This window comes from Sander vitreus, chromosome 8 (assembly GCF_031162955.1).
Source record: "Sander vitreus isolate 19-12246 chromosome 8, sanVit1, whole genome shotgun sequence".
Classification (NCBI taxonomy): Eukaryota; Metazoa; Chordata; class Actinopteri; order Perciformes; family Percidae; genus Sander; species Sander vitreus.
Window position 1 is genome coordinate 12,631,347 of NC_135862.1, and position 16,752 is coordinate 12,648,098.

General features: G+C 40.9%; 1 protein-coding gene across 2 annotated transcripts in view; it reads right to left on the reverse strand.

Annotated features, from left to right (window-relative positions):
- The window catches only part of sema3d (sema domain, immunoglobulin domain (Ig), short basic domain, secreted, (semaphorin) 3D), a 34,749-nt gene extending 28,178 nt beyond the window's left edge, over positions 1 to 6,571 (reverse strand). The window contains exon 1 of one of the 2 annotated variants that reach the window (XM_078256852.1): positions 6,200 to 6,571. The gene's annotated coding sequence lies outside the window, so the exon portion shown is untranslated. The remainder of the gene's footprint in view (positions 1 to 6,199) is intronic. The other variant, XM_078256851.1, reaches the window with a different exon arrangement.
- Positions 6,572 to 16,752: the final 10,181 nt, after the last annotated feature.

Sequence of the window (16,752 nt, forward strand, 5' to 3'; positions counted from 1 at the left end):
TACGGAGCATCAGGACAGAGTGGCACCCATTCAAGCGCCCCGTAGCTTTAAACTGGAGAGGATTAGACCCTGATAAACAGACTGCTGTTTACTTAAGATGACAAATTGAGGCACCTTCACACCTTCAGGGTTGGAAACAGAGATAAAGAGCTGTGTGTGATGGATGGGCAATCAGCAAAGAGAGTGAGAAAGTGAGCAGGTTTAAATCTGTGCGGTCTTTGCACACTGCGAGTGTGAGCGACAGTGATAGTGCTGGTGGTGGTGCTCATCCTCCCTGCAGTATCTTCAGGGGAGCAGTGACACGATCTCACCCATGTGAGTAGCGTTCGAGTAATGTATCTCTCTTTACCGCTTGAGTGCCTACATCTATCAGCAGTACAGGCCTGTTTAGCACAAGAATATGTCCCAAACAAAGGAGAAAGCTCAAATCTTAGAAGAGGAGCATTAAAAACTCTCCATCTGTTGAGAAAAGGATGTCAACAGGAGATCGTCATGCAATATAGCATGGAAGGACATAATGTGTTGCCAGTCAGTCAATACTTCGGAAAGGCTGAATAATAGAGATGAAAAGAGAGATAGAGGAAAAAGAGTGAGAGAGAGTGAGAGGTGCGAAAGAGAAGAAACAGACAGCTTGTGCCATGTGGGTTAAGCTAACACCCCTGTTTCCTGGCGGCTAGAGTCCCTGTTGTCTTTGGCAGCATGGCCGGCACACGGTGCAGGGGGTGATGGGAAACAATCCTGATGGCGATGGTGACAGATTTAAAGCTAGCAGCCAATTATGCGCTGCTGGCATCTGATCTCAGCCCAAAATATAGCATCTTATAGATGACACATCCTCAAATATACAGGCTTTTCCGATTTGGGCTCAACATCAAACAATTACGGTGTACATTTGCCATAAAACAACCATTTCACCAGCAGCCATTAATTAACAATGATCCAAAATATATTATTCAGATGCTATGTAAAGTACTGTAGCTAAACCTTTAAATGAAACAATATTCCCAGCAGAAGTTGTCAGCCGATCTGAGGAAGGAGCAGATGGTGAAGAAGTGCTCTGGCCATGGGCATTCTCACACAGAGACCACCCCTAATGAGGCATTTAGCAACACCCGGCTGCCCTGTAGAGTACACTATTATCAAACCCCTCCATCTCCACAGGACAGAGTGCATTCACGGCTATTTGTCTTTATTCCCCGACCACAGGCACTGACCTGGCAGAACAACATAGGTAATTGTTTCTAACTCTCAAGACATTGGTTGTTTTTCTTGGCAACAGTCAATCATCTTTTTTTTGTTTAACCTTGCATTTAAGCAAGCATGTAACTCTCCTGTGAGTCTGTGTGAGTTTATGTCACAAAGGGAAAATACAGGACAGCCACCAGGCCAAACTGTTTGTGTGTTCACTAAACACAAACTATAAAGCATATGTGTACTGTGCAAGGAGCATTAAAGTTGTTCTGTTGGCTATAACTCCAGTTATAGATGGCAGTAAAGAAGGAAACAAAACACTGTTCAAATACAAGCGCAGTCTTTTGATTTCTGTCTTGGCACTGTCATATACGGTATATTTTATTTCCATCACAAGCTAATAGACTTCTAGAAACAAAGTAAAATAGAAACGTCAGCACTGTTCAAAATTCTGTGAATAACAACTATTAATATTGATCTGAAGGGTCCAACATCAATGTCTTCTAACTTCTGTTTAAAATATTTTGCCTTAATAATGTTAACCCATGCCACACTTGGTGCAGCTCTCATGGTGTTTAACTGTACGCAGAGAATTAACTGTTGCCAGACAGAAAGTAAATATGAAACATGTGATCCTTGTTTTCTGGACTGAGATCAAAAACCTCAACCTGCATACTGTTACACTAAAGCTTTTTGGTAACTTTAATTGTATCACTTACAATTTTTTTTCTCAAATTTGTTTACTCAAGTCATAAAGTAAACATCTGGGCAGCAAACTGCGATTCTTTTTACATGTTATCCGAAAAAATCAATTCCCCACCTTATCTGAGGAAAACACCGTATCTATCAGCACAGCATGTGTATCTCTTGGGAAATTACATATCACTCCAAAAAATGAATGCAAAATAAATTGCCGAAATATCCCCTTGCGAACAAAATGTAATCATCCAAATAAAGTGATACAGACAGAGATGGGCTTTGAAGTTGAAAATGCAGCAGTAAATTAGCCCTAAATAATGAATGAACGCATAGTACAAAAAGGATATCTAATACCTCTCCATGGACTAGAACAGGGATCATTTGATCCCTTGCCATTAGGAAAGTCTGTATTTCCTGCAGCCGTTTACCTGCTAATTAATCCTATATATCAGAATTCCATAAGCTGTCTGATTACAGAATGCCCCTCACAAGACTAAACAACTCTGACAGTTAACTCCAATGCCCTAGTAAAAGAGTTTATGTGAGGTTTTGTCAGAATGAACCATTCATGCCCTGTTCTGCATCACATAAACACATTCACAACACCACATTCAAAATAACAGACATCTCATGAAAATCACACTTTGCTTGAAACCTCTATGCATGAAATCAGTGAATGGTTTTGCCCAGATGAGACAACATTCCAGTGGAATTTCTTCCGTTTTAGAGGTGAAGAGTATGTCTGTGGAGAAAATCCTAAGGATATGGATAACATTCCAACCCTGAGGTCCTGTCTGTCCACATGTTGTCCCTCTCTAAGCTGTTATCAGGAAGAAGAAAAAAACTGGTAAGAGAATACTCTGGGCAACTTCTGGTATGGTAACCAAATACACCAAAGACACATTATAGTGCTTGTGCTGCCTTTGTTAAAGACTTGCTTTATGTTCAATGTTGCTGTTTTATCCTTCAATCTTTGTAAGGGGACAACTGAGCCCACAGCTCTGGGACGGTGTCAGCTCTGGTCTGCTGTTCACACCAAGGGTGAATGGAAAGGTGGAAGAGCCGGAGCAGGAAGTGATACTGGATCTGTGGTTTAACTCATTTCAATAGAGAGGATGGTAACGGAAAACAATAAAGTGGAAACAAAGTTGAGAGGCTATTCAAGAGACAACGGCATATAGAAACACATGCCGATAGGTTTGTTGATAAGGGACAACATAACAAGTAACTCTGCACATGCTGAACAGGGCATGACCCGGGCCTGCAACTCTGAATGTGTCTGAGTCTGCATGCATGAACATATGTGCGTAGGTAAGCTGATACCATCCTGAGGTAGGCAGATGGGAGCAATAAGGCATGAAAACAATGACTGACAGTTGTAAGTGCTCTCACTTGTCTCCTGATGGCCTGAGGATACAGGTACACCCATGTATGCTATGCAACAACTCCTCTCAAGAGCATTACTGTCTTTTCCAAATGTGGGAAGCAACTCTACTGTTCTTTCTCAGTCCTAGGCGGGCTTCTGTTAAGTGGTTAGCTCTACACCAGTTCCAGTACAGTTCAGTAGAGACAAGGAAAACACGGAGACCACTCCACTGAAACACGGTGCCTCCTAAACGACCAGTATCCACCGAACTGAATAGCAATTTCGGGGCCTCATTTAGGTGCCACTTAAATGCCTGCATTGCCCTCTGATGATCCGAAACCGACATTACAGGCAACAGAAGCATCGCTCCACATGACGCTAGTTAACACTTGGCAGCAGGTAACGTTAGCCTACTGTTAGCTAGTAGCTGGATTAAACACGGTTTAAATGCTGACAGCTAACATTAAATGGTGTAAAGTAGAGGATTCCAACACCGGGACGTAACAGTCTGCAGCTGCCGTTGTCGGAAAAACAACACAGACAATGCGGTGCGTTCACTGAAACTGGTAGCCTAAGCCCCGTGGTGCATTCAAAGTTTTTGTAAAATACCCTTTTCCCATCTGGTGGTTGTTTTTGTCATTTACCAGCAATTTACTGGTGAAGTAAGTTATCGTTATGTTATTGTTATTACATTATTAATAAATCATTTAATTTTGACCATATGGCCTTAGCAATAAACAAGTCGTTCTTAAATATCGCCGACTGTTATTTAGAGCTCTTCTTTTTTTTTTTTACTTTTTAAAAAAAAGTATCAGTTCAGGCACCGTTTAGGCACCGACATTGTTTTAAAAGCAACGTTTTAGCACCGGTAACCCGGTAACGATACCCAACCCTAGAGACAGAGCAGGCATACCCAGCCGGACTGTCTGTCTGCAAGTCATTGGCACCTAGCCGTTGTAGACTCTTTAAACTAATCACATCACTGCTGCAGTAAAGGTGCCCTAGCTGCTTTGTCTGTGTGCACTGAAGGATCTCTGGAAACATGACCATTTAAGGTGAGGCTAGTGTGCAGCATGACTACAAGTATGTTTGAATAACACTTTCCACCGAAAAAAATTAGTTTTGAGAAAGAACTCTTTCAGTTTTTCATTTTCATCACCGTCCAAGCCTCGGCATGAACGGCATGACGTTGTCACAGAGCGCAGGAATGGTGCTGTAGGCCATTCAAAACACAGCTGAATATTGTTGCTGTGATTTTTAGGGTAATGATCAGTCCAGACACGAATTACAGAACAGGAGTGGATAAAAGCACACAGGAGGCTCAGGGTTAGCACAGCATGGGTTTGAAGTGATTGATACAGTGAACAAAGGTACCCACATATGCTACATAAACCCTTCACCCAGACACACATTATTATGAAATCCACTTTCCCAACCATACTAGAGCTCTCACGGAAATAAGACTACAATACAGATTCAAAGTTTGCTGTCACTTTTCAAAAGTCCCTTCAAAGCCCTCAAAGATTATTAGCATACATTCACATCTTGTGATGTCAGCAGCAGTCCTTAGCTTGCTCCTATCCACAGTTGCTGTGTATACAGCAGTCTGCATTAAGTATGCCCAGCAGACACTACTTGAGTGGCATAATGATTGGACAATGTTTAAAGGAGAAAATCAGATTCAAGACTTTCTGAGTTGCCTTTCTGTGGCCCGAAGCAGAAATCATTTATTTACCCCAGTCATGCTGATCGAAAGCCCTGAAACGGCAAGAGAAATCAATAACCACACAAATTCCATCGCTTCCTCTCTCTGCCTCCCTTCAATAGTTTATTTGCTTCTTTCACAACACCCCCTCAACCCAAAGTGCCTTGTAGGGAGTTAGAAAAAGCTTTAGAAGTGCAGTAAGTGGAGAGTGGGTCCTTGAGACTGTTAGGTATACAGACAGGGGAAGGATGGTTTAATAACTACACCACTAAACCCACATGAGTGTTTCTTAATTCCTGTATGCTGCACAGTAAACCACAGAAATGCACACAGTGCAGTGAGCTCCAAAAGTAAAGCAAATATGTTCACTGCAGCACGTTTGATGTACTGTAGATCCGCAATGTGAATATTTTGGGTCATTGAAGAGGACCTGGCAGTTTAAGTGTGTGTCACATTCAATTTGAGGGTATTTGGAGCCCCCCTCCTCAAAAATAAAAATATTCCAAACACCCACACATTCGGTATCCTAACATCCTGCAACTCACAACTTACATTTATATATATATAGATTAATATCACAAAACTGCTTTTATTCATAGAAACCCATTAGTGTTAGCACTGTTAAAAACACATTACGGCTGTCTCATAAATAGCATGTATTACAAAGATTTGTGATTTTTACAATTCCAGTAATTCAAAAGGATTACTTGTACCTTGCAGGTTGATTAACATTCTTCATATAATATCTGGAATTACAGTATTATGTGAAAAGTTAATTGTCACCATGGTTTAAACAAAGCTCTTCAGAACCATTAAACGTTGACATTTTGGAGACACATGTATGAAATCCTGGTTTTTAAGGGTGAAATTAAGGAAAGATGTTCTGCAGAACTTAGAGTCGGGATATGATAGATAGACACATCAACGGTAAAGGAAGATATGTAAGTGTAGCGGGGGAAAGTCTAAAAATGCATACAAATATACAAACGGTACTGTGTCAAAAACATTATATTGCCTAAGAAGATGAAGTTAAATAAAACGTGTAACGTTACTGATAGATGTCTGTATCGGCTAGGTTACTTTAATAGCCTCAAAAGTTAGGTTAATTACTATAAAGCAACAGATGGGAAAGGCAATAGCTGAGTAAACATAAACTGAAAAACAGTAGGCTAACTCAAAGTTATACGTTTTAAATCAACTGCACGTGATTTCCATTACCGTTGTTGTCGTTATCTTACCTGCGTATTCAACTCCGTGTCTTCTCACATGCAACACATGTCCTCGCTGTGGACAGCAGCGTCACTTTGCTCAATTGCCTGACGCATAGAGTAAAGTAACCAAACGTATGGATAGACACTTGCGAAACCTCGTCCCGACCGAAAGAAACGTGGATGGATAAACTGAATACTGCCTCAAAATACTTCCACTCCCCTTAATTGTAGTCAAACACACTCTAGCGCTCTTGAACTCTTGGTGCACTCTGGCTGTCTGTGTGTGTGTGTGTGTGTGTGTGTGTGTGTGTGTGTGTGTGTGTGTGTGTGTGTGTGTGCGTGCGTGCGTGTGTGTGTGTGTGTGTGTGTGTGTGTGTGTGTGTGTGCGTGTGTGTGTGTGCGTGTGTTGGGTGGCTGGTTACTCTGTGGCAGTTCGCTGCGGGAAAGACAGACGGTAAAGTCCCAATTATGCTGCTGCTGCTGCGGGAGGGGAGGGGCCCTCAGCATCTGCACCGCGGCCAGCCAGGACTGAGTTGTGAGATTCCAATGCCAAAGCACACTTGCAAAGTGTGCAATAATGCATCAAGTCCGCAGTTTTAACTGTTGTTTAAAACTGGTTTAGAAATGGATTCTGTTCCAGATGCTCTCCAGCCCTTTGCCAGAAGATGAGTGGTTGAACAGTCCATTGGATGGGTCTTCCTGATGGATGAATGAGCTAGCTAAATATGTTCCACAACCTGGCATCCCAAATTATTTTTTTGTAATTGATGACTTATAACTGATCTATAAAGCATTAATAAATAATTGATTAAACATTAAATCATTACAGACATTTATAAAGGAGGTCTTATTAAAAGGAGGTACTAGGAAATATGATGTGATAAATGTGATATATTGCCTATCATAAAATACAATAAGCTAATTGATTTGAGTAGCTTAGACATATACTAAGTATAAGAATATTAGAATGTCATTGGGTGTAATGATGAAGAGCCTTGCATGACTTAATTTTTAGCAAATGGAAGTGACTTAAAGTGCTCATATTATGCTTTTTGTCTTTTTCCCTTTCCTTTATTGTGTTATATTTTTTTTGTGTGCACGTTATAGGTTTACAAAGTGAAAAAGCCCAAAGTCCACCCCAAAGGGACTTACCATCTTCCAGAGAAAACACTGTTCACAAACTGCTCCAAACAGCTCTATTGTAGTCCAGCCTTTACTTCTGTCACAAACGTTCGTCACTTTGTAACACACGTTATAATGCTCACCTAGCTGCTAGCGTGTAACGCCCTCATACTCTGCTTCTGACTCGCTGGTTGACCTTACCAAAGCCGGTCTACGGAAAGCCGTTCCACTCCCTATTCAGCCCCATTGTACCGAATTTGGTTGCAGTTCCACCAGAGTTCCACTGGGGGATGATCGCAGGCGAGTGCAAAATGAATGGACTCTATGAAGCTAGACGGCTAAATGTGTCTCTTTCGCCTGATTGTCGTTGAGAAATCTCAGATTTGATTGTAGTTTTTGCAAGTTCAACATGGATTATAGGTCAAAAGTTGAATGAACGAGTACTTATGTCATTTTGATTTCTTACAGCTTGAGTCCTTGTTGCCCATAACACGCTAGCATTCTGCTAATGAATACTGATTGGTCAGTGAAAGACTGATTACGATCGGAGATTCCGCTTGACGGCATCCAAAGCAGAACCAGAATGTCAGAGTGAATAATTCGGCGTGATCTTTAAAACATTAGCAAACCTCTTTCTAGCACGTGTATTGACAGGGAGAGCCTAACCTGTCAGCTGTGTTGTCGATGCCTCGAGAGAAAAAAGGAAGCGACTCAGAGCTTGCCATAAAGCAGTACCTCTGGCCGTATATGCGTATGATGTCATTGACATTTTAAAAGGCTTTTTAGAACAAAAAAGCCACTTTAAAAAAATCTAACACCCAGCAGTGTGTATTTTCTTAGCCCCCCCCCCTTTCGAATGCAACATTCAAATTACTAGACAAAAAATTATATCCTGAGAAAAATGGATTTTGAGGGGTATAGCTCCATAGAGTCCCATTCATGAAAATTAAACCATGTAAACCTATTCTGATACAACCTCTAAATACAATTATGAACCTGAATATGAGCATAAAATGAGTACTTTAAATGGATTAGATAATGAAAATGTGTGTCATGCTAGCCAGATAATACGATAATTGTTAAGTTTGGAATATGTGAGCATGCTTGTACAGTCAAAGCCTTATGCTGATCATCTTCCTGAACCTGGTATTTGCTCCTCATGGGTTTCCCTCGCTGGTGAGAGGAAAGAACAGCTGTATTTGGGCTTAGGCAGCAGATTCTGCTGCGTGGGATGCCTTGGCCGCATGTCTTTTATACAGGAGTGTGCCGTCCCAATTCCCCTGGTTGATTTTCAAGTAAACACTGATTTCTTTGGCAGTCTCATAAATGTACACACAGACATGAGTTAATCCAAAACCTTTTTTTTCTCCTTCAGCAGAAGTTGTGAAAGGGTCAGCGCCAAGTACACATTCATTTAAGATGAGAGCTGTAATATTGGACTCAGAAAAGAAAGTTGCAGTGTGTCACACTCATAAAGTGAGATGGAATAAGCTTGTTATTGCACTTTGGTGGTAATTATTGCTGCTCCGGTTCTGGGTGTGTATCTGCAGCAGATGTGACTGGGTCCCAGTTACCTAAGAGGGTTAGAGTAAAGGTTAGCAGGTTAAAATAGTGTCCTCCCTCCCTGCTGGGAGGTTCAGTGTCAGGGTGTGCACTTCCTCATGACCCCCCCCACACACACACACACACACACAGACAGAGTAAAACCATTAGTGATGCAGCATTGATGACATCAATTGTGTTAAATACTGCATACTGTCCATCCCATCCCTGCCCATTCTCCTGAGAGTTGTGCTAAACATTCAGTGAGTGTGTGTGTGTGTGTGTGTGTGTGTGTGTGTGTGTGTGTGTGTGTGTGTGTGTGTGTGTGTGTGTATATATATCTGTGTGTGTGTGTGTGTGTGTGTGTGTGTGTGTGTGTGTGTGTGTGTGTGTGTGTGTGTGTGTGTGTGTGTTTAAGGACAAAATGGCCATTAAAATAAAACAAAATGCCCAAATGTTTGTTATTTTTGGGGACATTTTTAAGGTGCTCTAAGCGATGTCACGCATTTTTTAGGCTACAACATTTTTTGTCACATACAGCACGGAAGGGAGGGGGAGTGGATGGGTTGAGTAGAAATGAGGGGCAAGCAAGCCAAAATGTTAAGCAACTACTCATAGCCCCTTGAAAATGTTCTAAAATTGCATTCACAGTCTCAAGAAAGAGAGTGGTGCTGACAGCAATGTACATATTCTTTTTGTTAATTGAGAAGCTGTTTTTACTGGGGTTAAGAGGATTTTGGCAATGTTCCCAGAACAGCTGTCAAGTTATTTAAAAATCAGAAGCAAAGACCGACGACAGCACAGCAAGCGGTCCATTTGTCCAATTAGGGGCAGGAGCAGTTAATTGACGTTTGAGTGAAGAACAAAATTGTGGTCATCTATTGTTCTGCTTCCTTGAAGAGAAAACTGTCCCAAGCAAATGCAACATTCAGTGAAATACAGCAAAGTGAAAATTTTGGTTGAACAAATTCTGATTATGGTTTAGGGTTACAATAAGTGATTTTCACTCTATAGTTAGTGTGTGGATGCATATTAATGTGTGGTGTGCACAACACACACACACACACACACACACACACACACACACACACACACACACACACACACACACACACACACACAAAGACATGTATACACCATTATGTTACTCCCCACAACTTACACAACGGTAGCTTGTTTTGGGTTTCTTCTATCCCTTGAATTATAGAGTGTGAGTGAACTGAGGGGATTTGGCAATGCAAGACATGATAAAGCAAACCAAAGAATAGCCCCATAATCCCCAGTCATTTCTACAATGCTGATCCTCCATTAAGGAGGATCAACCGTTCACTCTGAATGAGGTGGGAAGCTGCAGAAATGTGAGATCAGTGGTTTTCAGAAGAATATACCATCTTGGATAGTACTGATTATTCTCAGGCACAATTGTGACGGTATTGCCAAAATGTAAACAACAGAAGATCATGGGCATTGGAGGAGGAAGAATATGTTATCTGAAGTCATAGAGGAGCAGAGATTTCTCTACAAGGATGCAAAATCTTCTCCATTCGAAGGGATTAACTCTTAACAAACTGGAAACACTTACACTAGTACATTATGTGTTTGGGATATGTAAGTGGCCAGTTTATCACTTCACAGGGTTTGGTCCATATTACCTGTCTCATCTTCTTGAAGTTTTGCTAATGCACTTGGCAGTTGGTAAAACATTGAAAATTAAGATATAGTCTCCAGTAGGGTTTAATGTTCTGTGAAATGAGGTGAGAGTGCAGAAATTCTTATAAACTTGGGCATTACTGTTCCATTAGTCGGTCCGCAGCCCTCAATTGTTTAAAGAAGGACACAGCTTCTTTTTTTTTTACATGCTTGTGGTAGGCCTGTGGGAGAAGGCCTTATGCACAACCACACAAACAGTGGATGTCGAGGTTACAGAATGCAGTGCAATCTGTGAGTAATTTCTAAAAGTAATCGTGAAGATCTCCAGCGAGAGGGCAGTCAGCCAGGCCTGGGAGACTCTACTGTACTTGGGACATACACACACACACACACATGCAAGCCTCCAAGCTTTAGTGCCAATAGACTTGAACTGATTAACTAATCGTGATTACATGAGCCACCAGGCTCGTAATGCTCTACCTACAACTGGAACACAGATAATTATCAATGACTGTTACTTATCAATGATTAGGGATAAGGATCTTTAATTAGATCTCAACTAGACATGTCAACAAGCAAGGAATGACTTTGAGTATGCCCAGAAAATTCTAACATAGAGAAGTGCAGCAGATACACACAAAGTGTAATGTCATAAGAAATAGGTTAATGTATATATTTGTATTCATGTATTTCTCCGAATGATTTGTATATGCGACAGGAAGATGTTTGTTAAATAAGTAAATTTGTGGTGTTTTGTAATCCCATGTGGGATGGGCCAAAATGTTTGGCATGACACAGAAATAAAACATAACTAACTAACTAACTATGTATATATGTACTTTATTGGTTACTTGCATAGGAGTGGTAAATGAAGAGGTAAGTGTCTCATTGTCTCAGGACACCTTAGCATATACCAGAACATCCTCCTATAGGTTGATTTTGCAAGCAGCTCATAACGACCCATAATTATGTTTCTCGCTAGGCAGCGACCTGTCGTGGCTGATTATCGCCAGACCAAACAAGGAAGCGAGGTAACAAAGTATAAGAGCACCAACCTTTGTGTGAGAAGGAAGGGTGGGGATGCTGGATGGCTCGTGGATGGTTCAAACAAACACAGGCCTTTTACTAAGGAGACTGGGGCTCGTGTCTGTGTGAAACCATAAGTCAACTGTCACATTTTGAAAACAACCGAGTTTTACGGAGCTTAGTCCGTTACACAAAGATGTCTGTGATGTCATGTTGCATCCTCATTTTAGTAGTTTTACTTTGACTTATTTTAAGCCAATCCCTGATGTTTTACCTAAGTATTTTTGTTGCCTAAACTTAACTAGTTAAGTTTCACCACGTGTTAGTCATTGACTAGACCTATTCTGTTGGTTAGGTAGGAGGATGTGTTGGCATATACACTTACACACAGTCCACCTTTAGCTTTTCCTTCAGTGTTTCTAGGATAGGTAGCCAAAAAACTCTTTAATGTACCGTGAAAATGATGAATGACAGTGAACGCAATACAACTAAATGGCCAACATTCAAACAGCGGTCAACATACATCCAGGTTATGGCTGTGTTGGGATAACATCAACAGAACTGTATATTACATGAAGACTGGCTGTTTTATAAACTATGGGTGTCACTTTGTAACAAATAGTTCCAACTCCAACTGCCTCTCTGCAGAGTGGAACTGGTAAGATGTAGAGGTATAACATTAATTTAGAGGTGCTCCACTGTAAACCGCTCATGTTCTCTGCTTGTTTGAAAATCTACTGAATACACTGTTAGAGATTCTCACCATAACATACAGCTGTAGCAGCAGAAGTAAAAACAGAAAAATTAGGTGCATTGAGTGAAGCAATGCATTTAATTACAGTTTTAGGGGCCATCCACACGGAGACGCTTTTTGGTGCAAACGCACGTTTAGCATCGTTTGGGCCCGTCGTCCACACAAATCCAGTAAACGCACTGCCTGAAAACGTACTTTTTTGAAACCTGGTCCCAGGGTGAAAAAATTCTAAAACGGCTCCCTTTTGGCTTTGTTTGGATGGCGAAGCCGCATACTTATCGTATAGATGATGTCATCGCCACACCCCTCGACCTCTTACCCGCGGCCACTGACACACACGACTGCGGTGAAGCTATAAGCGAGCATATCCCATCTCTATGGTCAAACAAGCTCACTTCATCTAAATACTTGTCTAAATAATAATAAATGTCTCTGCTCCCTGACACTTCCCTCTGCTCTGCCGGTCCTGGATTCTACACAAGATATATTGCTAACGTTATGTAGCTGAAGTTAAACATCGCTAAAGCAGCTACGTCAGCTGCTATGGTTATCTGTTTATAAAGTGGAAGTAGACAACTTATCAACTAGCTAGCTAATCTGTCTGCTTACCAACTCCTTGAACGGATTATAGTAACTTTTAGCACAGCTTATTGTAGAAAGGCTAACGTTAGCTCTGCCAGCTAGCGCGCTGCAATCATGTCCGATGGCAGACAGAATTGCAAAATAAAAAGCAATCCAACAGCACATTATACAATGTAAACAAAGACACGTTTTCTTGCGGAGGCCTTTACAAAATGAGCAGTAGTGAAAGTTATTATAGTCCATGGATGTATTAAGAGAATGTTAGTCTAGCTAGTCATGTTATGATGGGAAGTGAAAGTGAAAATGCTCTTCTCCGTTTTTTTGTGAATTTCCGTAGCAGATACAGCGCCGCCTATAGGCCTGGAATATGAAGTAGCGCGTGGAGTCTTTTACAACTGGATCCGTTTGGACGCAACTATTCTTGAAACGAATCCAGGGAAGAGGGGTAAAAAAAAGATTGTTTTGGTACGTGTGGACGTGGCCTTAACATGCTTCTTCCTTTTGAGTATTTACATTTTCTGAGACTGCAGCACTACATTTCAGAGGATTGTTTTTGTAGTTTTAACTTTAAAACATGTATTTGATGCATGTACTTGCCAGATTCTAGATCTACATTAAATAGTTTCATAAAACATGGGTTGTAGTTAAAACAGCAAGCAAAAAGACCTTTTTGCTTGCCCCTTTTTGCTACCATTTTCTTTTAAAGAAATTGTCATGTTGACCTTTAAATGTGGATAATGTAAATGAAAAGCCTCAGGCAGAGCTCTTTTTGGCCCCCTGTGTGGCCATTTATTGAAGCACCATGTGCACCAGTGTGACAAAACAACAGCAACCAAAGCTCACCCAAATACCCTCAGACTGGACTGAACCATTAGTGAGAGAGGTCACTACAAACATATGGATTCACATACTATTTGGCTACATCAATACTGTATACATTATATAATTTGCTTCCTTTAACAATAAACTGCATGACCTAATCATAATCCTACATCATTCTAATCTTTGCTTATTTTCTACCTGTAACTTCCCATAAAACCTTTAATAGTTTGTAACTTTTATTCACTGGTTCATCTTAGTCGTAAAAGAACATTTTCTATGTAGCCACTCAATGGAGTGTTCTCTTTTCCTCCAATACACACACACAGTGACCCAAAGAAAACACCAACAGACTGCATTTCCCAGACTAAAAAGGAGGCAAACAATCACAGCTTCAAACATCAGCAACACAGTCTAAACAATAAACCCACAGCCCAATTAAACGCTTTTAGAAATACACACATTCAATACACACTTCAACACACACATTTCAAAATTCACCAAGCCATACTGCCAAAGGTAAACACCAAACATGTAGGCCCATTAGACTGCAACTGTAGCAAAAACATACACCCAGAGAGGTAGAAAGTGAACACATGCTTAGAAAATGAGTCTCAGTCTACATTTTGTTTATTTATATTCTGAGTGTGTTAGTGATTGTCAAGTGTCAGAGCGTGGGGTTATTTATTTATTTTCACCAGTAACATGCAGCTTTGTGGCTTACAGAGCAACATGCTCTACAGTAGGAGTGAAGTGACCTGAAAGTAGAAAAAGGTGGGATGTACAGCAGCTGGGAGAAGCGAAGGATTGAGAATGTGTGTGACACCAAAAGGTATGTTACTGAATGAATGAAAAAAGGAAAAATAAAAAAGCACAGTAATGTCATACCCATAGGCCTACTAGAAGAGTAAAATGAAAAGTTAACTTCCTGTTCTATGCAGCCATTAATAAACCTTGATCTCAAAGTTATTTCATAGGTGAAGTTGGAAAACACACAAAGAAAGAAAAACACACGTGATTTGTACAATATTTTCTTTATTTCTCTTGTTAAATCTCTCCTTTCTGATTATTTGCAGTCTCAGGTCTGCACTGCTGGATACCAGCTGGTGAACAGGGTATTCCTCTGTGAACAGTTAAAGAAGCATGTTGATTCTGTATCTGAAATTATTCTGTGCAAGAAATAACCGAAGGGAAACCATGAATGTCTCACTCAGGTAGTCCCAAATGTTCCCAAGTGAAGAGCTGCCAATATCAGCATCACTTTCTCTCGAACATTTATCTTTTCTGCGCAGGAGAGAGGAGGAAAGTACCGATTATGAAGGAGGGAGTGTCTGTGCTAGGAAATGGATGGCTGTTATCTTGCCATGACTTGTAAAAATGAATGTTATTCTAACAAAAATCATTTGCAGAAACGGGTGTAACAGAAATTCAAACTCACGGATCACGGAGGTTAGCTTGAGCTTCATATTCTACAGAATAGACAACCCTTAACCTTAACACTGCCTCTACTATCAATACAACCTGTCAAAAAAGGTACTTTCCTTCAAGTCAAATCCAGACAAACTGTAAAACTGTCCTTTTTGTTTGCCATCGTATCCAGACTAAATAATTGAGCTGACGTCTGCCTGAGATCTTGATAGGCCTTCACATTCCTCACTAGTGAAATAAACATCTGTGGATCCCATCGGATAAGCCAATAGCACTACTTTGGAGAAGACGAAGACAGAAGGATAGAGTGTAAATTAGATCTTCAGGGAAGGAGGCTGACATGCGGCCTCAGATGGTCTACATGTCTTTGAACAAAACACATTTAACAACATCCTCCCCTGTGTGTGTGTGTGTGTGTGTGTGTGTGTGTGTGTGTGTGTGTGTGTGTGTGTGTGTGTGTGTGTGTGTGTGTGTGTGTGTGTGTGTGTGTGTGTGTGTGTGTGTGTGTGTGTGCACGTGCGCACATGTGATACGGAACAGCTGTGTTGTGTTGTTTTATCAGGGAGACCTCTCCTCCCTTGATCAGCTGTTCCCACTGTGTAGAATAAATCCAAAATCTAAAGTGATGGTTCAAACACGGGAGGTTTTCAGTTGCTGATCTCATTATCTTTCACTGCTGAGTGTTTAACAAAGATGATAGCCAATACATTTAAACTGTATACATCTCACAACTCTTTTCACTTCTTCTGTGAAGTAGACATTTAAAAAGAATAAAACAAGTATGTGCTTTTTGTGATATATAGCAGCATGAATCAGACCAACTGGAACCAGATATAAAGAGACAACACAAAAACAAGCCTACGAAAAGCTCTCAGTGAATAGGCTTCCAACCATTATGTTATTCACTGGTCATGTAGAGGTTCTAATTTGTGTTGTCATCAGAGAGGGTCAGATGTTGGCAGCAGGGAAAGGAAGGGGAGACAGGAGGCATGTGCACTCAGCTTCCTGTTAGAAGGCTTAATTGTTGTGTGCCAGTGGGGATGGTGTTTTTTCTTTTTTTCTTAGCTCATTCTCTCTCTTATTCAGCTTCTCTCTCTTTTACTGCTACATTGTTGACATGTGATCCATATCTACACCTCCAGGCAATCAAATAGTGGGGGTAGGATAGATAATAATAATACATTGAATTTGTATAGCGCTTTTCAAGGAGTCATTGCCGATAGAGACATAGCACTGCCTGTGGCCCAACTTGGTTGAAATTACTGCAGCATTCTCCCAGCTTATCATCACAGTTCACTTATTCAGGGGTAGTGAAGGGGGGTTGGGGGGGGGCTCGTCCCCTGAGGTGGTCCCACATTCACAAACATTGAGACAGGTCGCCTTTAAAGATGGATTCAAGATTTGACATGCCAGAGTAAACAGTGTCTGTAAGTTTGATTCCAGTATTCCTGTAAGTCTGATTCCAGTGACCAAATGTGTGTGGCAACCCTATGGAGAAAAATAACAACTCCAATTCATTGTTACTAAGACCTAGAAGGGCAGAATTTTTTAATGTGGTTCTTTGGTATGGACATGTGTGTACTCAATCAATACCTGCTCTGGATATTTACAGTATTAGTGCTCTGCATGTAGTCTTTTTTAGTGTTTGTGGGTGGGA